Raw genomic sequence first — 25,081 nt, 5'->3', positions numbered from 1 at the left:
CAGCCGTCTCTGGGGCCCAGTTTGCCCCTTGCCTTCCAGCTCGGGCTGTCGCCCACCTGCCTCCCTGCCTCTGGCGTAGGATGGGCCGGCCCACTGTCAGCTAGCTCTCCTCTGGTGTTAGCTCAGTCCTTTGTTCTGTGAGCAGCCTGGCAGTGCGTTAGGTTAGAGCTTTTTGTGGGAAAGTTCTCTCTCTCTCTCCTCTTTTTTTTTTTCTCTCTCTCTGGCTATCACACAGTTTGGGTTGCTGTCTCACATTAGCTCCCTCAGATTGTCCTCAGGGAATTCAGGCCTGGTCCTTACCCTAAGCAATGCAGCCCGCACCTCCCTGTTCAGCCCCCACTTGCTGGTGGCAGACGCTAGCGTCTGGGCTGCTTCTCTGCTGGGAGTTGCAGTTAGGCGCATAATCTGTGGGTTTTATTTATTTATTTTTTTCCTCCAGGTTATGTTGCCCTCTGAGATTCCACAACTCCCCACAGACCCGCTGGTGAGAGGGTTTCCTGGTGTTTGGAAACTTCTCCTCTTTTACGACTCCCTCCCCAGTATGGGTCTCTGTCCCTAACTCTTTTGTCTCTCTTTTTATTTTTTATATTTTGTCCTACCTCCTCTCGAAGACAATGGGCTGCCTTTCTGGGTGCCTGGTGTCCTCCGCCAGCGTTCAGAAGTTGTTTTGTGGTATTTGCTCAGCGTTCAAATGATCTTTCGATGAATTTGTTGAGGAGAAAGTGGTCTCCAGTCCTATTCCCCCACCATGTTAGAGGAGAATCTCCAAGCCTTCATAAATATGAAGGAGCACAATGATATAATGGAGCACAATGTGGTGCTTGTACATACAAAAAAATTAATAAATGTTAGTTCATACAAACTCGTGTTACTGTGCTTTTTATGACAGACTATTTTAAACGTGTATTAAATGGAGGGGACCTTAGAAGTGATGTCATCTGGCTCCTTCAGGGTGATGAAACTTGAGATCCTTGCTTCTGCTGCTGCTGCTGCTGCATCGCTTCAGTCGTGTCCGACTCGGTGTGACCCCAGAGACGGCAGCCCACGAGGCCCCGCCGTCCCTGGGATTCTCCAAGCAAGAATACTGGAGTGGTTGCCATTTCCTTCTCCAACGCATGCAAGTGAAAATTGAAAGTGAAGTCGCTCAGTCATGTCCGACTCTTAGCGACCCCATGGACTGCAGCCTACCAGGCTCCTCTGTCCATGGGATTCTCCAGGCGAGAGTACTGGAGTGGGGTGAGATCCTTAGAATTAGAATAACTTGGGCAAGTTACATAGTGAGCAGTAAACTGGGAATTAAAATCTGGTCTTTTGCCACAGCTGGAAAAGGTCAGCTGTACCCACAGTGCCTCTCTTCTAACTCCCTCATCTCAATCAAGTTCAACAAAAATGATGTTAAGGTCCATACCGCAGTGGCAGCTGCAAACACCTTTTGCTTTCATGCCAAGCTTAGTTACAAGCTTTGGAGTGCACCCATTTTGCCTTCTCTGGCTCCTCACTTTCTGCCACCTGTCTTTTGGGGTTCATAACAAAAATAAAACACAAACACAAAAATCGTAGGTCTGACAATCATAGCTGGTTTCACTGGATGGCTAGAGCTTAGTTATGCTTGTAGAGATTCACTGAAAACTTTTTTTGGAGCCTCAAAAAATTAGCATTTTTATTGTGAGTATTAACTAAAAATTGTCATTCCTGGGCACAACTTTAGTTAAGTAGCAGTTGGAGGCAAAATACAGAAGCTGTGGCTGACCAAATGTCAGGATTATCAACTCTGTGGCTTGGGTGATGGGTAAGACATTGTGTAATTTCTTGTAGCACACAAGCCACTTAGATACTTACTACCTCTGTTCCTTCTTTAATATATAGTGTTGTTCTCAGTGGTTTGCACTGAACATGTAACAGGCAGCATTCAGTAAAGTCACTTGACAGCTCCTTCTAAAATAAATCTGATTTTATCTTTGTGTCATATAATTTCCCATGCTGAGAAGTTCACATTGTCATCAGCATAATAACAGTGCCTACAGCAGGCAGTCCTGAAGTACTTCTAAACCCAGCTTCCCTCAACACCACAACTCTTTCCAGCACAGGAGTCCCCAGTCTCCAGGATCTGATATCTGGTGATCTGAGGTGGAGCTGATGTTGTAAGAATAGAAATAAAGTGCACAATAAACATAATATGCTTAAATCATCCCCAAACCATCCCCCTTCCCTCCCCAGGCTGTGGAAAAATTGTCTTCCACGAAACTGGCCCCTGGTGCCAAAAAGATTGGGGACCGCTGTTCCAGTAGGTTAGGGAGAAGGCTATCTAACTCCAACCATGAATAATCAGACACAAGTAACATGAGAATTTAACTGTAAGTTTTTTTTTCCTTTCCCATGATGCCTTAGTATATAATTAATGCTTTTAATTCATTGTTGTGCCAAGATATTACATCTAGCTCATGGAAACCAGTTCTAAAATGCAAAGACATGATGGCTGCCAAGATTCCGGTCATACACATTTCAGATGGTGTGGACTTTCTCTGGAGTATACCTGACTATTGTGTTCTTTAACAAAAGTAGGGTGTGAGTTTGCACACGTAGGGTGCAACAGGAGGATGGTGGGTGCCCAGCAGGTAATTCATTTAGTGGTCATGTGCTGAAGAAAACAAGAGTTGTGAGTGTAGATGGATCAAAAGCAAGGAGTCCTGTGTGACCCCGCTGCTGCTTCTCTTACCCTAAGGCTGCCCAAGGCGAGAGTTTTCATCCTGGTAGGATGCACAAGAGCTTCCCCTGATATAGGGGGCCAGAAATCTAGAAGTAAATGTGTTCTGGTTCTGTCTGAGAACACTAGCAACAATTTCCGTGCAATTGCTTTTGCTTTTTAAAAGGGAGAAATAGATGGCTATCGGGTCACTTTCACAGCTAATAGTTTATAGGTCAAGATAATCTGGAGCTAAGAAATGTGATATTCATTATAAAAAATAAAAAACTTTGTTTAGCAGAGGATTTTTGTTTATTTACAAGCCCAAAAGGCTGAGTATAAAAAGTATTAAATGTACCAAGAATAAATTAAATTTCCCCCTTTCTATCTTTCTTTACTTATTCCTCTAATTGTTTATTTTGAAACCCCTCTTCACCATGAGAATGCGAGCCACACGGAGGTAGGGATTTTCATCCATTTGCTTGCTGTGTATCCCCAGGGCCTTACACAGAGTCTGGCAAATACGAGTATCCAATATGTACTCACTGACCAACAAATGAATGAATGAGTGAACTGTAAATTGAAAAACCATCCTTCCAAATGAATTCATTTGTGGATGTAAGCTAGCACATTCCCTAGAAAGCAGCTTCCTTCATTAAGGGCAGGCTTTAAGGTTCACAGGAGATTTTAGCATCAGCCTAATGATGCTGATTTTCCTTGGAAATTGCTCTCTGCTCCTCTCCCCTAGTTTGTCTTCCTCAGCATTGGTTTTCAGATCAGCATTGGATCTGAAGATATAGCTTTTTCTCCCCAGAATTCACCTGAGGAAAAATTGTCTTTTCCTTGTGTTTGATGCTTAGCAAATTGAGGAAAACCAACTTAGGTGAACATCTGATGATCTTCTGAAAAAAAAGAGAGACCTGGAAGCTCAAGACAGATGGTGCCGCTCCTGCCTTGGGGATGCTGGGCAGCTTGGGCCTGGCTTGGAGTGGTTCTCCTGGGAAACCAGGACTGGCTGGATTCTCTCCTAACTCAGCAGAAGTGCCAGGGCCATGCCAGTCACAGGGTAAAGTGGCTGGGGTGTGGGCCCTACACAGAGAGGGTCTGTAAAACCCTTCTTACTGACTCGAGCCCTGACTCAGGCATTCTAAGATTTCAGGACTCACCCAAACCTGATTAAAGGTGTCCAGAGGGCCCGGGGTTAACACTGAGTTGTTCTTTAAGAACAAGATTATGGTTTCCAATAAAGTGGATTTGTGGTACCTGAGGTGATTTTGTGGAAGAAAAAAAGGAAGATTAAAAAGTCTGTGTCAAAGTAGGATTTTGATTAGACCAGAAGCATAATTTTAGAAAATGGAAAATAGTAAGGATGCCATAGGAAATGTGCTTGGGGCCTGCCCTCCCCGGAGGAATGGAGTCGATAAATCATCTCCCGCCAGTCCCAATTTTTCAAGTGTGATGTTTTCGACATTTTGTAGACTTACATTTTAAAGTAAAGAATGCACAACCCCATTTATTAAGGTTGTGTTATTGCATATGTCACCTTTTTTTAATTTTGGAAGATATTTCATTTACCCTTGTTAGGTATAACTATGATCCTGTGCTTTACTTTTCATGAAGGAAGGAGAGTAAAACAACAAGCTTCTTGGTTTAGGAAGAACTAATTAGTAAATTTTCCTCCAGTTCTCCAGGATCGTGGCAACTGCTTCTTTCCTGACAGTGAGCTTTGCATCCCAATCTCCATTAGTCTTAATAGAAGCCAAGCATTCTCTCCCCCTCATTGTGCTATAAGAATCATTTTTCCTGAGTGGAGTAATGGTTATGAAGTCATTTAGGTATTCACAGAAAAAAATGCCTTTTACTGTTGTTTTTTTATTGATTCCAGGAATGTGGCAAAGAGAAACCCTGCTCCATTTTACCGTAAATACTATTAATCCAGAGATGACTTCTTAGTATACAGCAATGATTGATTTGAATTTAAATGAGTTGATATTCAGAGTTTTCATCTAGACTCAGATAAAACAACAAAATCATGCAGTGATTCTTAGATTAGCTACTTAGATTAGTTACTTAGATTGCCTACACAGTCTTGTATTTTGAAAAAATACAAGGTTTGGAAAAAAAAAAAAGGATAAGAGCTGATATATATTAGATCCTGAAAGTATATACTTCACCTCTCCTATTACTGACATTCACTCCTGACTTCATTTCCAAAGAATTTCACCCATTTCTCCCACCAGGTCCAAGATCAATATCTTATTTTAAGGAAAAAGTTTTCACTCAAAATAGGTTGACTTTTGAGTCTGACAAAGTAGAAATTAGAGTTATGGTGCTGTTTTAAGAGAAAAATTGGAGAGGTCTGATTCCCAATCTACATAATAATTCAACAGAATTTAAGGCTGTCTTTAGCACTTTGCATTAGCAGCAAGTAATTACCTCCAACTAGAATGAAATGAGGGTCAAGAATGGTTTCAAGCAATCAAGTGGAAGTGTTACTTGCTTTATTGAACATGCTAATTCAAAGCTGCACTTGGAAGAGTTAAAGAAGAAAAATGCCTCCAACCCAAATTGCCTTGTAAGCTTTTTTGCAAGAGTGGGCCAGAATGGTTTGTGGATGATAAAAAGTTTAAGTTGTTTAGTTTTAATATTTTAAATGACTTTACCTAGGAATTTGAGTGATTTTGGATTTTTCATTTTTGTGTTTTAATTTAATGGTGCATTCAATATACATAAGGATAAGCACACATACATTTTTTTGAACATGTTAACAACTATTTTCAAATGGGTGTGCCTATCCCTGAATGGATAGGTTGGTCTCCTACCAAATTACAAAATTAAGTAGATATGAATTAGTGTGTGGAAGTGTTACTGAACTAAACTTGGGTTCACCTGCCTGCTACCAGCATAACCAATCAATTGACACAAGTTGCAGTGAAGGAAAGTACAGCGTCTGTTTGCAGTGCACCAAGCAAGGAGAACTGGTAGCTCATGCTCAAAAGACCCACACTCCCCTGTGGTTTTCAGGGAAGGGTTTTAAAATGCAATATTTGGAGTGAGGGTTGCAGGGTGCATGAATTTCCTTTCATTGGGTGGTGGTGGCTAGGTGACAAGGTGGCATTTCAGGAACCTCAATCATCAACTTTCAGGCTCCATCCAGACTGAGGTCAGTATATAATCACCATCCTATACCTGGTCAGGGGTCTTAGTTTCTGCATAACAACCCAAAGGTATGCATCTGATTGCTGTGTATATTCCTTGAGGAAGACTGTCCTATCACTGAACTATTGTTCAAGCTATCTTTCTTAATTGCTTTTCCTTTGTTTCCACATATCATCATTTCTCTAAGTAGTAACCATTTGAGTCTGCTGTTTGAAACTCAAGGAAGGTATAGGAGAGTAGAATCTTTTTCTACAAACAAGAAAAGGTAGGGGATACACAGGGGCTTTTGGACATGGGAGGGACTCACAGAGTCCTGTTCAATTTCAATCCCCCTTTTTCATTGATGCTTCTCAATCCTGAGGGGAACAGGAGCCGGACAAGAAAGGCAATTAGGTTTTGGATAGAGAGGCTAATCATACTTGTCAGGGGAACTCGGTTTTGGGGGGACCTGGTTTCTGAAGTGCTAGCTGAGTCTAGTTCCTCTTATGAAATTCTAGGCCTATAGAATATTGATCCAAACTCAGACACAGTTTTGCTTACTCAATTATCCATGATTCTAACCTTGGGAAACAATTAAAATTCATAACTGTATTTACTAGCAACAGAGCTTCCCAGATACTCAGTGATAAGGAATTGTCTCCTGCCAATCCAGGAGACAAAGGAGACCTGCATTCATTCCCTGGGTCAGAAAGATCTCCTAGAGAAGGAAATGACACCCCACTCCAGTAGTCTTGCCAGAATAATCCCATGGAGAGAGGAGCCTGGCAGACTACAGTCCGTGGAGTCACAAAGTGTCAGACACGACTGAGCGTGCACACACACACACACACACATTTATTAGCAAGAGAGTAATGAGAATAAAAATGAAATCATGTGCAGAATTCCTGAATTTGCCTTTTTTAAAATATAAATTTATTTATTTTAATTGGAGGCTAATTACAATATTGTAGTGGTTTTGCCATACATTGACATGAATCTGCCACAGGTGTACAGGTGTTCCCCATCCTGAACCCCCCTCCCACCTCCCTCCTCATCCCATCCCTCTGGGTCATCCCAGTGCACCAGCCCCGAGCACCCTGTCTCATGCATTGAACCTGGACTGGCGATTTATTTCACATATGATAATATACAGGTTTAAATGCTATTTTCCCAAATCATCACACCCTCGCCCTCTCCCACAGAGTCCAAAAGACTGTTCTATACATCTGTGTCTCTTGCTGTCTTGCATATAGGGTTATCATTACCATCTTTCTAAATTCCATATATATGCGTTAAATACTGTATTGGTGTTTTTCTTTCTGGCTTACTTCAGTCTGTATAATAGGCTCCAGTTTCATCCACCTCATTAGAACTGATTCAAATGTATTCTTTTTAATGGCTGAGTAATATTCTGTTGTGTATATGTACCACAGCTTTCTTATCTATTCGTCTGCAGCTCAATCCCAGAAAAATGGATTTGCCTTTTTTATTAGATGTTAACTGAAGTTTAGGATGAATAATATTTTATATATTTAGGTTGATTATAATATAAATAATTCTGACTTAGAAACTGTATCTTGTAGCTTTAAAAACATATTTTCTTTATCATGTGGCAGGAAATAGGTAGAGATAAAATTAAAATAATTAAAGACAATTTAGATGATACAAACAAACTTTATTTAACACTTCATGAAGCAAGCAGTCTCCATTTTCCAGGGTCCAGAGAACTTCATAATGGGCTAGAAGGCAGGATGCTTTTATAGGATAAAGAATAAGAAATAAAGAAGAGAAAATGAATAAGGAAAAAGGAAATACATATAGAACCCTGAATTGGCTTGGCATGTGGGGATTGTTTGACAGGATACACTATGTTTCTAGTCAAATGAAACTTTTCTCGGGACTTGAAAGTTACCTGTGTCAGTTTGCTGACCTGGCATACCAGGCAAGAGTAGCTCCATCTTGGACCTAGATATTTATTTCAATGGCTATTTAAAGTGAATCTGCAACTTTATTTTTTCAAGAGGACAATTAGTTCTTTATTTCAGATGTTGTACTTGGAAACTCAGTTGGTATCTTTTTTTAATTGAAAAATATGGTAACCTTATATACTCATTAAATGCTATCTTTCTAAAACATAGCTTGGAAACATGCCGCATGCATGTTTAATCTCAGTACAATGGATTCAAAACCAACTATGCATGTTACCTGCATCAAGGCTAGATTACAAATTATTATAGTCATCATCATCATCTTCACATTTTGTTTTCCATGCATTTGATGATTCATTGGCAGTATTTTGGTGATGACACCACATTAGTGGTAATAAGAATGTTTTAGGACCTAATTATGATGGTTTAATTACAACATTTTGAATGACTGCCATTGCAGGAATTGATGCTTTACAGCTGGGGATTGTGAAGTGGGTATCTGTACTGTGAACCTTTGCCCTGTGAGGGACACTGGAGTCCTTGCTTTAGCTGACACAGACATGGTATGTGGGAGTACTTGGTCAGCTCATAACTGAACCAGGCACTTAACTGAGGAACTATTCTTCTTGCAGAAGTATACGCCTTTTTTGTAGAGACCTAAATCTATAATTTTGAGCAGCCAAGCAATATCTACCAGGTGGCAATCTAGGGCTTTAATATGACTTGGTCAATGGCAAAAGAGTTTGATTTCTTTGCCTTGCAATATTTAATTTAAAAATCTCTTGGGAGAGGAGAGGTAAATGATTTAATTGATATCTTCTATTCTTTCATTTCCTTCATTTATGTCAGCTAAGGACAGGACATGAAGACCCAGAATTAATCTGCACATTAAAATGATTAATCATAAGGTTATATAATTCAGAAGGAAATAGTGGGGATGAAAACTTTCAGTAGGAAAAAGACAATGAAATGGGAGATAGGATTGTTTTCTTTGCTCTGCAGAAGATTTTTTAGTTTGATGTAGTTCCAATTGGCTATTTTCTCTTTTGTTGCCAATGTTTTTGATGTCAGGTCCATGAAATTACTGCCAAGATCAATGTCATGAACCATTTCCCTTATTTTCTTAAGGAAAATTAGTCATTTTAAATGAGGGATTGTTAAAGCTAAAAGAGCATGATGATTAAAAAGCTATAAAATTATTGAAAGTTTACCATCTGAAATATTTAAATCTCCAGAAAGTTTGTCTTTTATCAAAATAGGGTTTTTTTTGTTTTTTTGTTTGTTTTTGTTTTTTTAGCAAAAAAAGGAACACAGGGGAAACTAGGAGCAAAAGAGAAAATTTGGGCTTGTGTATAAATTCCCTTCAAATCCCTCTATCCTGTGCAAACACATTCATATTTCTAAGCAGGATAATAGGAATTGTTCAGTCATTCAATCGGTCTGAATCTTTGCAATAACAGAGTCAGAAAACAGAGGAGGATCTCTAAACAAATGCAAAATGTTGAATTCACAGAAGCCTCCTGTCCTGCATCCTGCCCGCCCCCCACCTCCAACTTGTCATCCTCAGATGAAATGGGCTTGATAAATCAGAGGAAAGTTCAGGATAGACTATGCTTCAGTAACAAATAAACCTAACAAGTAAATTTTTTAACACACTGAGGTTTATTCTGCACTCAAAGTCCAAAATGAGTCAGATGACCCTTTTCTATCCGGTAGCTTGCAAGGTTGCTGTGTCAGGAAAAGAGGGTCCTAACAGAGACACTGAGAACAGACATGTGGTTGCCAAGGAGGAGAGCAATGGGAGAGGGATGGATTGGGATTCTGTGATTAGCAGATGCAAGCTCTTATATAGAGAACAGATAAACAACAAGGTTCTACTGTATAGCACAGGGAACTACCTTCAATAACCTGCAATAAATCATAATGGAAAATAATATTTTAAAATATACATATGCACACGTATATATACACATATAACTGAGTCATTTTGCTGTACACCAGAAACTAACACAACATTGTAAATCAACTACACTTCAATAAAATTAACTTTAAAAAAGAAAAAAAGGAGAGAGCTAGACGTTTGTTCCAAGTACCTGTAGGGGCCAGGAAGTACCCTCATGACACTTCCTCCCACATTTTATTGATTGTAACTTGGCCACATTATTCCATCCTAAGGGAATTTGGGCCAGCAACGGGACTTGGAGTGGGACTTAGAGGTCCCTGCCTCAGGAGACTTTCTGACTCCTGTAAGCTCATCCTACCTTAGCAGTCAGCTCCCTGATTTCTCTCCACAGAACTAGCTTCCCTCCAAAGAAAGAAAACTGGCCAGTAAGAAAGAGAGAGAGAGAGAATGAATGCGAGCCTTAGCTCTCATATTAAGCTCCAGAGCATAGAATTACAGAATGGTGCCAGATTCCAGTATCAGAAAGTCCAGGTCATCCTGAGTTGCTAATGAGTGAGAAAAGAGGGAAACAAAACTATTAAAATAAGAACATATGCTAACACTAGTTAAATAAGATGATAAATAAGAATATACTTCTTACTCTCCTTCCCTTCCACCCACATAACTATTTCCACTACAGTGATTCTGACAAAGTATACGTCTGATTTCCTTACTCCAAAAACATATCAAGAACCATAAGCTCAGATGATTCATTTTCAACCTCATCTTCATTTGTTAAAGGGCAACCATTACTGAGCCATTTCGTATTCTACTGAATATCCTGTGACATTGTGGTCACCAGCATGAGTGACAGTTTTTGGATTCATCCAACCAACATACTGAATGTCTTCCATCTGCCAGGCCTTGTGCCAGGTTGATGCTTGGACTGCTTCTTCTCTAGAGCTCATGGCCTAGCAGCTGCCATCTGAGTCTAGACAGATATATTCCAGGAAACATATCCACAATTTCTTGTAAGCCACATCCTGAGGGGTGTTTCTGGGTCTGTGCTCAGCCAGAAAAGGAAGAGGGCCTCTGAGGCACCAGTTGATTACCGCTCCCTACTAATCACATCCAGGATGGGATGGCATGTACATTAAAGACAAAAACTTCGCTGTTCTCACGGGAGTTAAGAATTGGAATTAGTTTTTCCCAAAGCCAATTTCAACTCTCTCCAACAGTCAGATTTTATTTGAGAACTGGGAGAGCAGGGGAGAAGACATTGTGTGTCTGTTTGGATCTCACTTTGGCATCAGAGATGCTCCTTGCTGGCCATGATGCTGGCCCATAGTGAGTGGGACTGGAGTGGGAACAGAAGCTGTGAGCTGGGACCCTAGGAGGTGCGCTTCCAAGTTCTTCCACTAACTAGCTCTATGACCTTTAAGGAGGCCTTTGATCCCTCCGAGCTCCAGTTTCCTCATGTGTAAGATCAAATGCTTGGACTAGACAGGCATCTCCCAGCTGTGACGCATGATCGTTCCAGGCTTCTGTGTTCCTGCCTCCGTAACTGAGGTCCCCAGGCCTGTGTCACATGGGGTCAGCAGGTGCATCAGTGCCTTGTCATCAGAGTGATCCACTTGAGAGGCATTCCCCCACAGTAACTTGCCAAGAGAAAAACGATTAGCTATGTCACCTCCAAAACTCTTAGGAGTTTTTCTTTTTTTCAACAACTTTCAAATTCTCACTATGTTCACAAACTGAAGAAGGAAATAGTCCTTATCCAGCCAGTAAAATCAACAAGCGGAATGTCTGGGGATCTCTGCACATCACCAAAACACTTTGCCAAAAGGTCCTTAGCCCATTGGTGAGGGTTTAGCCCATTGGTGAGTGTCCCTGAGAGCCCAGCTCTCACAAGGGGACTTGCCATGTGATATTGTGGAGGTACAGACCTTAGTGCTTCTAAGAGGCTCAAGCTTCTCGCATTCACAAACATATTTTGCACGTGAGGGAACTGAAGCCCAAGGAGGTTGATTAGCCCAAGGCCATGAACATTGAGCAGAAATGAGATGAAAACCTGCATCTTCTAACTCCTGACTTACAGGCCCAAGCTCTTACCCTACACTGTGCTAGAAAATTCATAGATGCTTTCACTGAAATCTGAATCTGTACCAGTAATAGTCATATGGCAATGATAATGCTGGGCTTCCCTGATAGCTCAGTGGTAAAGAACCCGCCTGCCAGCGCAGAAGACATGAGACTCATGTTTGATCCCTGGGTTGGAAAGATCCCCTGGAGAAGAAAATGGCAACCCATGCCAGTATTCCTGCCTGGGAAACTCCAAGGACAGAGAAGCCTGGTGGGCTACAGTCCAGGGGGCTGGGAAGGGTCAGACATGAGTTAGCAGCTAAACAAAAACAACAATGGTAGTGCCAGCAATGGTAATAAAATACACCACATATTTATGTTATATGTGTACTTTATACACACACATACACCATTTATTGAGCAGCCACCATTAGCCAGGCACTGAGATAGTCATTTTATATATCTTAGATCTATTTTTATGGTAACTATAAGGTATATTCTCTTCATTATCATTTATAGTCCTTACTATGCACAGGCATTAAACTAGCTACCATGGTGAAATTTAGAAATAAATTAAGAAAGAGCCTTGTCCTTAAGGAGATAATAGAAACCTGTGACATAAACCACAGAACATGCGACAGCAATATGAGGGAGAAGATGTCAGAAGAAAGGTTTGGCTACATTCAGGGGGCATTTAGAGAAAAGGACGTGTATTTTTCCATATTGAATGGATTTGGAAAGAAAAGACAAGGGAGGAGGTGGCTGAACTGAATCCTCAGTAGAAGAAAGGATGCTGAGTACTGAAATTGGGATGAAGGACTTTCCAGAATAAGCAGAAGCCCTGAGCCTGAAAGTCAAACTATATTACATGGAACCAAACAGGAAATCAGCTGGGATGTTGATCTTGGGCCAGTATTTGTCACAGCCAAGGGACAGTGAGTGTAAAACATTTAGTAGGTAAAGACCCAAAGTGACTAATCCCAAGAACCATCTGCTAGAAAGAAATCTTGCTTTCAGATTTTGTTATACCGAAAGAAATGGAAAAACCACTAGAAAACTTGTAAATTTGGAGTCTAAGCTGAAAGCAAAGTGGAACTTACCCAGCCCACTCTAAGGGTCTCTTCATAGGAGAAACTAAAGCATCTTCTTGCAAAGTCAACAGGGTTTACAGTGGTAGAAGGTCATTGATTCTGAGCACACAAATCTGAACATACAGGGGTCATCAGTTTCCCAGAAACAGAACATGTGCAAAAGGTAAAAGCCTGATGTGGCGCAATTAACCCATATCTGTGCTTTAAAGGGGAGTCGTGATTTCTCCACTGAACTAAGAACAAAGAAAGAGGATTGGACTTATGCCTGTAAATAAATAGTGTTATGCCAGTAAATGTTTACACACTAGCTCTCACTCTTTTTAATATAATTTTTGATAATTAGTTTTAATTGAATAATAATTACTTTTAGAAAAGGCAGAGGAACAAGAGATCAAATTGCCAACATCTGTTGGATCGTTGAAAAATCAGGAGTTTCAGAAAAATATTTACTTCTGTTTTATTGACTACACCAAACCCTTTGATTTTGTGGATCACAATAAATTGTGGAAAATTCTTAAAGGGATGGGAATACCAGACCACCTCACCTGCCTCATGAAAAATCTGTATGCAATTCAAGAAGTAACAGTTAGAACTGGACATGGAACAACAGACTGGTTCCAAATCAGGAAAGGAGTATGTCAAGGCTGTATATTGTCACCCTGCTTATTCAAGTTATATGCAGAGTGCATCATGCAGAATGCCAGGATGGATGAAGCACAAGCTGGAATCAAGATTGCCAGGAGAAATATCAATAACCTCAGATACACAGATGACACCACCCTTATAGCAGAAAGTGAAGAAGAACTAAAGAGCCTCTTGATGAAAGTGAAAGAGGACGGTGGAAAAGTTGGCTTCAAATTCAACTTTCAGAAAACTAAGATCATGGCATCTGGTCCCATCACTTCATGGCAAATAGATGGGGAAACAATGGAAACAGTGAGAGACTTTATTTTCTTGGGCTCCAAAATCACTGCAGATGGTGATTGCAGCCATGAAATTAAAAGATGCTTGCTCCTTGAAAGAAAAGCTATGACAACCTAGACAGCATATTAAAAAGCAGAGACATGTTGATGTATGGCAAAACCAATACAATACTGTAAAGTAAAAAAATAATAATAAATAAATAAAAGGCAGAGACATTACCTTGCCGACAAAGGTCTGTCTAGTCAAAGCTATGGTTTTTCCAGTAGTCATGTATGGATATGAGAGTCAGACTATAAAGAAAGCTGAGCATTAAAGGATTGATTCTTTTTGAACTGTGGTGATTCTTTTGAACTGTGGTGTTGGAGAAGAGTCTTGAGAGTTCCTTGGACAGCAAGGAGATCCAACCAGTCAATCCTAAAGGAAATCAGTCCTGAATATTCATTGGAAGGACTGATGCTGAAGCTGAAACTCTGATACTTTGGCCCCCTGATGTGAAGAACTGACTCATTGGAAAAGACCCTGATGCTGGGAAGGATTGAAGGCCAGAGGAGAAGGGATGACAGAGGATGAGATGGTTGGATGGCATCACCGACTTAATGGACATGAGTTTGATCAAGCGGTGGGAGTTCACAATGGACAGGGAAGCCTGGCATGCTGAAGTCGATGGGGTCTCATAGAGTCGGACATGACTGAGTAACTGAACTGAACTACTTTACAATATTGTGATGGTTTTTGCCATACATCAACATGAATCAGCCACAGTTATACATGGGTCTCCCCAGTCCTGAACCCCCATCTCCCTTTTAAAATGTGAATGTGTACATGCTTAAGCTTATTGTGAATTTTATTGATGTGATGGCAGTACACACTTTAGAAATAATAAAATACTAACACTACTTTAGAAATAATATAATACTATTATTTAGAAATCAGATCAGATCAGATCAGTCACTCAGTCGTGTCCGACTCTTTGCGACCCCATGAATCACAGCACGCCAGGCCTCCCTGTCCATCACCAACTCCTGGAGTTCACTCAGACTCACGTCCATCAAGTCAGTGATGCCATCCAGCCATCTCATCCTCTGTTGTCCCCTTCTGCTCCTGCCCCCAATCCCTTCCAGCATCAGTCTTTTCCAATGAGTCAACTCTTCACATGAGGTGGCCAAAGTACTGGAGTTTCAGCTTTAGCATCATTCCTTCCAAAGAAATCCCAGAGCTGATCTCCTTCAGAATGGACTGGTTGGATCTCCTTGCAGTCCAAGGGACTCTCAAGAGTCTTCTCCAGCACCACAGTTCAAAAGCATCAATTCTTTGGCACTCAGCTTTCTTCACAGTCCAACTCTCACATCCATACATGACCACAGGAAAAACCATAGCCTTGACTAGACGAACCTTTGTTGGCAAAGTAATGTCTCTGCTTTTGAATATGCTATCTAGGTTGGTCATAACTTTCCTTCCAAGGAGTAAGCGTCTTTTAATTTCATGGCTGCAGTCACCATCTGCAGTGATTTTGGAGCCCAGAAAAATAAAGTCTGACACTGTTTCCACTGTTTCCCCATCTATTTCCCATGAAGTGGTGGGACCTGATGCCATGATCTTCGTTTTCTGAATGTTGAGCTTTAAGCCAACTTTTTCACTCTCCACTTTCACTTTCATCAAGAGGCTTTTGAGTTCCTCTTCACTTTCTGTCATAAGGGTGGTGTCATCTGCATATCTGAGGTTATTAATATTTCTCCGGGCAATCTTGATCCCAGCTTGTGTTTCTTCCAGTCCAGCGTTTCTCATGATGTACTCTGCATATAAGTTAAATAAACAGGGTGACAATATGCAGCCTTGACGTACTCCTTGTCCTGTTTGGAACCAGTCTGTTGTTCCATGTCCAGTTCTAACTGTTGCTTCCTGACCTGCATACAAATTTCTCAAGAGGCAGATCAGGTAGTCTGGTATTCCCATCTCTTTCAGAATTGTCCACAGTTTATTGTGATCCACACAGTCAAAGGCTTAGAAATAATAAAATACTAACTAACTAGAAATAATAAAATACTAACTAATAATAATAAAATACTAACACTTTAAAAATAATAAAATACTAGCACTACTAATACATGGAGAAGGAAATGGCAACCCACTCCAGTATTCTTGCCTGGAGAATCCCATGGACCGAGGAGCCTGGGGGGGCTACGGTCCACGGGTCACAAAGAGTCAGACACGACTGAGCAACTTCACTCATTCACTCACTACTAATAAAATACAAATATGCAATATTTTTTGTGGTTAATTTCATATAGCAAATTGGTCCTCACAGAATGCTTTCATTGGTTTTTGCAAAATTCTTGTGTCTACTATTTACAATAGCTAGGACATGGAAGCAACTGGGATGTCCATCAGCAGATGAATGGATAAGAAAGCTGTGGTACATAAACACAATGGAATATTACTCACCTATAAAAAAGAATGCATTTGAGTCAGTTCTAATGAGGTGTATGAAAGTGGAGCCTATTATAAAGAGTGAAAAATAAGTCAGAAAGAGAAACACCAATATAGTATATTAGTTCATATATATAAATGGAATTTAGAAAGACGATAATGATGACCTTATATACAAGACAGCAAAAGAGACAAAGATGTAAAGAACAGACTTTTGGACTATGTGGGAGAAGAAGAGGGTGGGATGATTTGAGAGAATAGCATTGAAACATGTATATTACCATATGTAAAATAGATGGCCAGTGCAAGTTCGATGAATGAAGCAGGGCACTCAAAGCCGGTGCTCTGGGACAGCCCAGAGGGATGGGTGGGGAATGAGGTGGGAAGAGGTTTAAGGAAGGGGATACATGTGCACCTGTGGCTGATTCATGTCAATGTATGGCAAAAACCACCACAATAGTGTAAAGTAATTAGCCTCCAATTAAAATAAATTAATTAATTTAAAAAAATTCTTGTGTCTGTAGCCAATCTGCAGTTGCAATTGATGAATGTGTATAGTCCCAACATGAATGTAATTGATATTTTTGGTTACTTAATGAGAAGAAAGGGCTTCCTTGGTGGCTCAGAGGGTAAAGAATCTGCCTGCAATACAGGGGACCCAGGTTCAATCCCTGGGTCAGGAAGAGATGATCCCCTGAAGAAGGGAATAACTACCTTCTCCAGTATTGTTGCCTGGAGAATTCCATGGACAGAGAAGCCTGAAGGGCTACAGTCCATGGGGTCACAGAGTCAGACACGACTGAGTGACTAACAGTTTCACTTTCACTTCAAGAAGAAGAAAGTGAAACAAAAAAAGACCAATGTTGAAACTTTTCTCACTCATGACAAACTTCTTTGATGAATCGAAATGTGAGCAATTTCTTTGCCGAGTCAAACAATAGTTTTCAAATAGAAGGCTGGCTTATCAATTTGATGCTCTTCATGATAGAATGGTTTATAGACACAGCACAGTTTAAGGCTTAATTTACAATATTAACATTTTCTCCACGATTCTACTTGTTTTGCAATTAGCAGTACAATAAACCAAATTCTGGTTTATAGTTTGTACTTATTTCTATGATATAAATACTATTATATGGCTGGATTCCAGCTACCAATGAGATGTCACTGAATGCAGAGTAGGGAAGAGAGGCACGGTAGCAGAACTTGTATGATGCTTCCATTGTTAGGGACTCAATGTTTGCATCCCTTTAGAATGTGTATGTTGAAGACCTAACTCCCAGTGTGATAGTATTTGAAGCTGGAGACTTTGGGAGGTAATTAACTTTAGATGATGTCATGAGGATAGGGCTCCCGTGGCAGGATTGATGTCCCTATTAGAAGAGGAAGAAACACCAGAGCTTGCCTGCACCCTGCCATGTAGGGACACAGCCTCAGCTGGAAGGTTGTCATCTACAGGCTAGAAAGAGCACTCTTACCAGGAGCCAAATCTGCCCAGCTCCTTGATTTTAAACTCCCCAACCTCCAGAACTGTGAGAAAACTCTGTTGTTGAAGCCACTCAGTCTCTGGCTTTTTTCTTACGGTAGCCTGAGCTGACTAATACAATCAGCATTGGGTGGATGTAAATAACTTCAGGACAGAGTTAATACTAAAATGTTGTAAAACAATTAGAAACTGCTGTCTTGAGTATTTATTTCTTATGCATTTGTTTTGTTTACTTTTTTTATTTTGAAGTAATTATAAGACACATAGGAATTTGCAAAAATAGTAAAGCCCCACATACCCTTCACCCAGCTTCCCCCAATGTTGACATCTTATGTAACTGTAATACAATATCATGAACATGAAATTGAGACTTGTATGATACTATTGGAGCTGAAGCTCCAGTATTTTGTCATCCGATGCGAACAGATTACTCATTGAAAAAGTCCCTGATGCTGGGAAAGATTGAGGGCAGAAGGATAAGAGGGCATCAGAGGATGAGATGGCTGGACGGCATCACTGATATGATGAACATGAACTTGGGCAAACTCTGGGAGATGGTGAGGGAGAGGGAGGCCTGGCATGCTGCAATCCACGGGGTCACAAAGAGTTGGACACAACTGGGTGACTGAACAACAACGGCATGATACTACTAGACTAAAAACATTGATCAGTTATCATCATTTTTATATGGATTCATTTGTTGGTGTGTGTTGGTGTGTTATGTTTGTGGTATGTGTGCAGTTTTATCCCCTGTATAGATCTATATAACCATCAGGACATTCAAGATGCATAAATGTCCCATTACCACAAAGGAATCCCCTTGTGTTTTCTCTTTAGATTGTCACCATTCTATCCTTGTCTCTCATAATTCTTAGTCTGTTCTCCATGTCTGTTGCTAATATAACAATCAATATCCAGAATGTTTTAAATACAGAACCATAGGTCATGTAAATTTGATACTCTTTTTCACTAAGCAGAATTCTCTGAACTTTGTTTCAGGTATCGTTCTTTTTTATTGCTAAGCGGTGTTCCATTGTGTGGATATACCAGTTTGGTTAACCACTTACCCATTGATGGACTATTTGAGTTGTTCCAGCCTTATACTGTTATGGATAGAGCTCCCATAAACATTTGTGTCCAGGTTTTTGTGTGAATGTAATTTTTCAATTTTCTGGGATGTGACCAAGAGTGTGACTGCTGAGTCATATGATAAAGTACAGAAAATCTTTCCAAATTATTTTGGAAATTATTTTCTTAGGTGGTTGTATCATTTTAGTTTCCTGGCAGAATGTATGACAGATCAAGCAAACATCCTTGCCAGAGTTTTGTGTTGTTATTATTTTTCACTTTAGCTATTTTAATAATTGAATAATGAAATCTTATTGAGATATTAATGTGCATTGCTTAATGGCTAATGATGTTAGACAGCTTTTCATGTATTTGTTTGTCACCTCACCTCTTTCATGAAGTGCCTCTTTAAATCTTCTACCCAGCTTCTAATCAGATTTTTTGTTTCCTTACTGTTGAGTTTTGCGAATCACCTAGATACAAGAATTTTGTCAGATATGTGGTTTGCGAGTTTTTTCTTCCACTCTGTAACTTATCTTTTCATCTTCTTAAAAGGGCCTTTTGTGGCACAAAAACTTTAAATTTTGATGAAGGTAAATTTATCAGTGCTTTCTTTTATGGACCTTGCCTTTAATGTCATGTCTAAAGACTCCTCACCTAGGTTTAGATCCTAAAAACTTTCTATGTTTTCTTATAAAATATTGAAATTTTAAATTTAAATCCACAATCATTTTGAGTTAATATTTTATATGGTATGGTTTTAAGTCAAAGCTATTTTTTGCCCATGGTTGTCCAGTTGTTCCAGCACCATTTGTTTGAAAGCTTATTCTTTCTCCACTGAAATTTTATTTATTTTTCATATAATTTATTTTATTGTAAGTTTAATTTTTAATAATGGCTGTGGTTTGACATCCAGCTCACAAACTCTCTGAAAATTTAACAATGTGTTCTGGGAGCCAGTACAGACTGATTCCAGCAACTCATTGATTTATATTGTGTGTATGGTTTTGGTCAGAGGACAAAAGACATCCATAGGGATGATTGGGGATGGTGAGCATGTGTAAACATTGAAATATATAATGTAAAGCATTATAAAAACACCAAGCCCAGAGGTGACATTAGTATCATCTTGTAGAAAATTAAAACTCAGATTTGAAATACATACTTTTTTAGCTTTGGGGAGAGGGAGCAGGAATTGGATATAAGTCATGTCATTAATTTGAAATTGCTTAATTAATAAGTTCCCTTTAAACTAATTGGGTGGCCAAGAAGCTTGGAAGGATAGTCATGACCTCTGTAGTCAAATGGAGCTGGGCCTGACTCTTGGCACCGACATTTATTAGCTTTGAGTAACACCTCAATGACCTTTAGATCTGGTTAATTTTAAAGCTGGGAGAAGAATCCAAAGCTGTGTTTATTAATTTAACAAATACTTGATGAGTTCCAGGCTATGTAGAAGGGATTAGGGATACAGCAGCAAGCAAAGTTATCACAATTTTTACCCTCAAAGAATTTACAGTCCAGTGGAAAGGTGGACAATGAACAAAAAAGCACACTAGTAAAAAATGCTGTTACATAAGTGATAAATGGCATAAGGTGGGGGGAAAGAAACAGATTCTGTGATTGAAACAGATAAACAAAAACCCTGCACAGTTCCAGGCACACAGAGGTTGCTAAGTGGTAGCTCTTTTTTTTTTTTTTTTTTTTTTTTTTTTTTTATAACAGATCTGGATAATATGAAGGTGGACAAAGATCTGAAGACCTCATCTGAGGGCCTGACTACCCTTCACTTGTGTTATATACTGTAACACCTACTTTGTATAGGGAGCTGTATTGAATATACTTTAAAACCCTCTTAAGATTCCTAAGTGTCTACAAATCTGTGATTGTCATGTGTGTCAAGCAGGGATTTGTTTAATTTTTTTACATAAAGACACAGATAAATTAGCAATCAATATGGTAGTCATTAGGTCAGACATTGCATATATTTATATTTTTAATAATATTTGGCTGCCATCCTCTCTAGTCATTGTGCCCTTTTAAAACTGGACTAAATTATGAAAAAGTACTTAAGGATCTAGAATTCTGAAACCTTGGGCAATGCAATTGCTGATGTGTTTTATCAATTTTATTTCAACTATATACACATTGGCTTTTGTTTAGAAGTCCAGTTCAGTTCGGTCACTCAGTTGTGTCCGACTCTTTGCAACCCCATGAACCGCAGCACGCCAGGCCTCCCTGTCCATCACCAACTCCTGGAGTTCACCCAAACCCATGTCCATTGTGTCGGTGATGCCATCCAACCATCTCATCCTCTGTCGTCCCCTTCTTCTCCTGTCCTCAATCTTTCCCAGCATCAGGGCCTTTTCAAATGAGTCAGCTCTTCGCATCAGGTGGCCAAAGTATTGGAGTTTCAGCTTCAACATCAGTCCTTCCAAAGAACACCCAAGACTGATCTCCTTCAGAATGGACTGGTTGGATCTCCTTGCAGTCCAAGGGACTCTCAAGAGTCTTCTCCAACACCACAGTTCAAAAGCATCAATTCTTCTGTGCTCAGATTTCTTTATAGTCCAACTTTCACATCAAGTTATTATTAATCAATGTTTTTTTGTAATGAAGTCCATAAATCTGCATTAAATAAACATCCAGACTTGTCGATGTCCTTTTGCTTTCCTGCTTGAGCCTGTGTATTCTCATCAAAATAATTCACTAAATTCAATCTGAGTCTATTTAAACATTTTTTTTCCTAGTTTTCTACTAAGTTTCCCCTGACCTCTTGAACAACCAGCCCCAGTGTCAGCTGCCTGGGCAGGACTAGGGCAGGGGCTGTGGGGCATTTGAGCACTTTTGCTTCTTAACTGATGTTCTTATTCTTTGAAACAAAAATAATCATCTTTCCACCCCACTGCTATCTCTGCCACCTCCATTTTTTTTTTTCCAGTGGGTAGATGAGGAGTAAGAGGGACATGGCTAGTTCTTTAATTTTTTCTGATTATCAAATTTGCATTACCTTATTGGAAAACATTTGGAAAACTACAAAATCTTCAAAGAAGAAAATAAAATTTTAGCAGTGGTTGCACTGTTTGCAGAATTCTTTTCCCCATACCTTGAAACACTGGGCATGATCATTGCAAAATTTTGGAGTCAAACTGTTGAAATTACTGCTTCTACATTTACCATGGTTTGAGACTACCAGGTAAAGCCATGTACAAGGCCTGAGATCCAAGAAAAATGTACAGCACAAACGTGCATAATGCTGGGTTGAAGAAATGCTTTTTAGTACTATGAAGACTCATTTCTTACAACAACCCTATGAGTATGATGATTATCCCTGGTTTTCTAAAGTCACAAATGCAGAGTGAGACACCCTGAATGCAGATCCCAGAAGACCAGCTCCAAGTCCACAGACTACAACAACCTTCTTACACTACAGACAGCCTGGTGATAGGTCCAACCTCTCTCTTTCCCTGGCACGTCCCTTTCTGTGTAAAGCCAACACCTTCTTTGTTTCTTTGTCCCAAATCAGGCCCAATATTGACTTTGCTCATATTTTGGCTTATTAGATGATATCATCATTCCTATGAATTGAAGATCTGTTTTGTCCCTTTATCCTGTTTCCTGGAGATGGTGGAGGAAAGAAAGCTGGCATGCTGCAGTCCATGGGGTCACAAAGAGTCCGATGTGACTGAGCAATGCAACTGAGCAACTGAACAACAACCTCTTTCCAGAACCTTCACTCCACTCACTTCTATTGAAGGCCAACTGCATTTCCTGTGGCTCAGCAGTATTATTCTCAACCACCTCTCCAGTTTTGAACATCTGGCGCTTCTACACAAAAATCACAGTCAGTCACACAAGATTTTGGGCATAAATTTAGGGAGGAGAGAGATGATTATGCTCACTTTTTCACATGGTGGTCAGGAGGTTTTTTGAGGTCACTGAGGGGCATGGACTCCTCATATTTATTGGGAAGATAAGCTTGGTTGATTTATTTCCTTGATTTTGCTCTGTGAATCAATTAAATTTTAAAAATTTTCTTTATTGTTATTTTTTCCTTACTTGTGATTTTGAAATACTTCTGACCTACTGAATAACCTGCAGTATTTTCACTGGGTAAAAACCTAAAATATTTTTAGCTTTACCTACCATATTAATTTTCCCAGGACTTGCATAACTAATTACCACAAATTGGGTGATTCAAACAACAAAAACTTATTTTCTCATAGTTTTGGAAAGTAGAAGTCTAAAATCAAGGTGTCCACAGGCCCTGCTCCCCTCTGAAGGCTCTGGGGAAATTCTTTGCCTCTTCCTAATGTTCAGTGATCGCTGGGAGCCCTGGGCACCTCTGTATTTCTCAGAATTCTGCTTCCATCATCACGGCGTTTTTCCCCTGTGTGTCTTTCCTTATAAGGACCATATTAGGTTTAATGTGTGTGTGTGTGCTTGCTCAGTAGTGTTCAACTCTTTGTGACCCCATGGACTGTGGCTCATCAGGCTCCTCTGTCCATGGGATTTCCCAGGAAAGAATAGTGGAGTGGGTTGCCATTTCCTTCTTTGGGAATCTTCCTGACCCAGGGATCGAATTCACATCCCCTGCATCCTCTGCATTGCAGGAAGATTACATTTTTTTTTTTTTTTTTAATGCTGAGCTAGTAGGGAAGTCCTGTATTAGGTTTAGGGCCACCATAATCCAGAATGACCTCCTTTTAATGTAACTAATTATTATCTGCAAGACCTTATTGTTAAACACAGAAACATTCTGAGCTTCTGTGTAGAAATGAATGGGGGAGGCGGGGAGAATGTTTAACCGAGCACACCTACATGCATTAGTTATTGTGTACATTTTTAAATATTGCCTTCCAATTTTCTTTTTCTTTAAAATTTTTATTGGGGTATAGTTGGTTTACAGTGTTGTATTACTTTCTGCCATACAGGAAAGTGAATCAGCTACACATACACATACATCCACTCTTTTTTAGATTATTTTCCCATGTAAGTCACTACAGAACATTGAGTAGAGTTCTCTGTGCTATGTAGTTGGTTCTTTTTGTTGGGGATGATTTCTCTTGTTGCTTAGTCACTAAGTCATGTCCAACTCTTTTGTGATCCCACAGACTGCAGCCCACCAGGCTCCTCTGTCCATGAAAGTCTCCAGGCAAGAATCCTGGAGTAGGTTGCCATTTCTTTCTCCAGGGGATCTTCCTGATCCAGGGATTGAACCCACATTCCATGCATTACAGGCAGATTCTTTACCACTGAGCCACCAGGGAAGCCCTCAGTAGGTCATAGTATACTTCTTTTGTTGGCCACACCACTCAGCACTCCAGTTCTTAATTCCCCAGTGAGGGATTGGACCCATGTTCCCTGCAATGGAAGCACTGAGTCTTAATTCCTGGGCCTCCAGGGAAGTCCCTCACTAGTTATTAACATTTTGACATACCTGTTTTATATTTAACTCCATCCATCTATATGTGCATACATGCATCTACCTACACTCAGATTTTGTTGATCGATTTGAAAGTTTGTACTAAACATGATGCCACATCCCTAGATACTTCAGCCAGGTGGTAACTGCTAAGGAAAAAAAACACATTGTTCTACATCATCACAGTACAACTGCCACAACATAATAGACTTAATATCTGCTACCATAATTTACATGAATACAGAGCATATTTAAATTTCCCCATTTATTCCAAAAATATTCTTTATAACTGGTGATTTCTTTCTAAATCAGGATTTAATAAAAAATCAGATACTGAATTTATTTATATCTTTTTAATCTCCTTTTCGGAGAAGACAGTGGCACCCCACTCCAGTACTCTTGCCTAGAAAGTCCCATGGACTGAGGAGCCTGGAAGGCTGCAGTCCATGGGGTCGCTGAGGGTCGGACACGACTGAGCGACTTCACTTTCACTTTTCACTTTCATGCATTGGAGAAGGAAATGGCAACCCACTCCAGTGTTCTTGCCTGGAGAAACCCAGGGACGGGGGAGCCTGATGGGCTGCCGTCTATGGGGTCGCACAGAGTCGGACACAACTGAAGTGACTTAGCAGAATCTCCTTTTACTGGAAGAATACCTTCCCCTCCTTTTTTTTTATGTCACTGACAGTTCTGAAGGGAGTGCAAGCCAGTTGTCTTTAAGAATGTCCTATGTTCTAGATGTGTCTGATTATTTCTTCATGATTAGATTCAGGTAAAATATTTTTTGGAAAGAATACTACATTGGTGATACTGTATTCCCCTAGCACATCACTCTCTGAGGTTCACAATGTCCATTTGCTTGTTATCAGTCTCTTGGCTGATACAGTCTCTTGGCTGAGGTGTTGAGACCCAGCTTTCTCCCATGGGATAGTGTTCCCATATTCCCC

General features: G+C 40.0%; 1 protein-coding gene and 1 pseudogene across 1 annotated transcript in view; one reads left to right on the top strand and one right to left on the bottom strand.

Moving 5' to 3' along the window:
• Positions 1 to 25,081, top strand: part of ST6GALNAC5 (ST6 N-acetylgalactosaminide alpha-2,6-sialyltransferase 5) — a 221,515-nt gene that overhangs the window by 83,824 nt on the left and 112,610 nt on the right. The window lies entirely within an intron of this gene.
• LOC129655821 (transcription initiation factor TFIID subunit 9-like) overlaps positions 8,043 to 25,081 on the bottom strand; it is a 66,141-nt pseudogene continuing 49,102 nt past the window's right edge.

The sequence above is a fragment of the Bubalus kerabau genome, chromosome 6 (genome assembly GCF_029407905.1).
Source record: "Bubalus kerabau isolate K-KA32 ecotype Philippines breed swamp buffalo chromosome 6, PCC_UOA_SB_1v2, whole genome shotgun sequence".
Lineage (NCBI taxonomy): Eukaryota > Metazoa > Chordata > Mammalia > Artiodactyla > Bovidae > Bubalus > Bubalus kerabau.
This window is presented reverse-complemented; position numbering and strand designations above follow the sequence as displayed.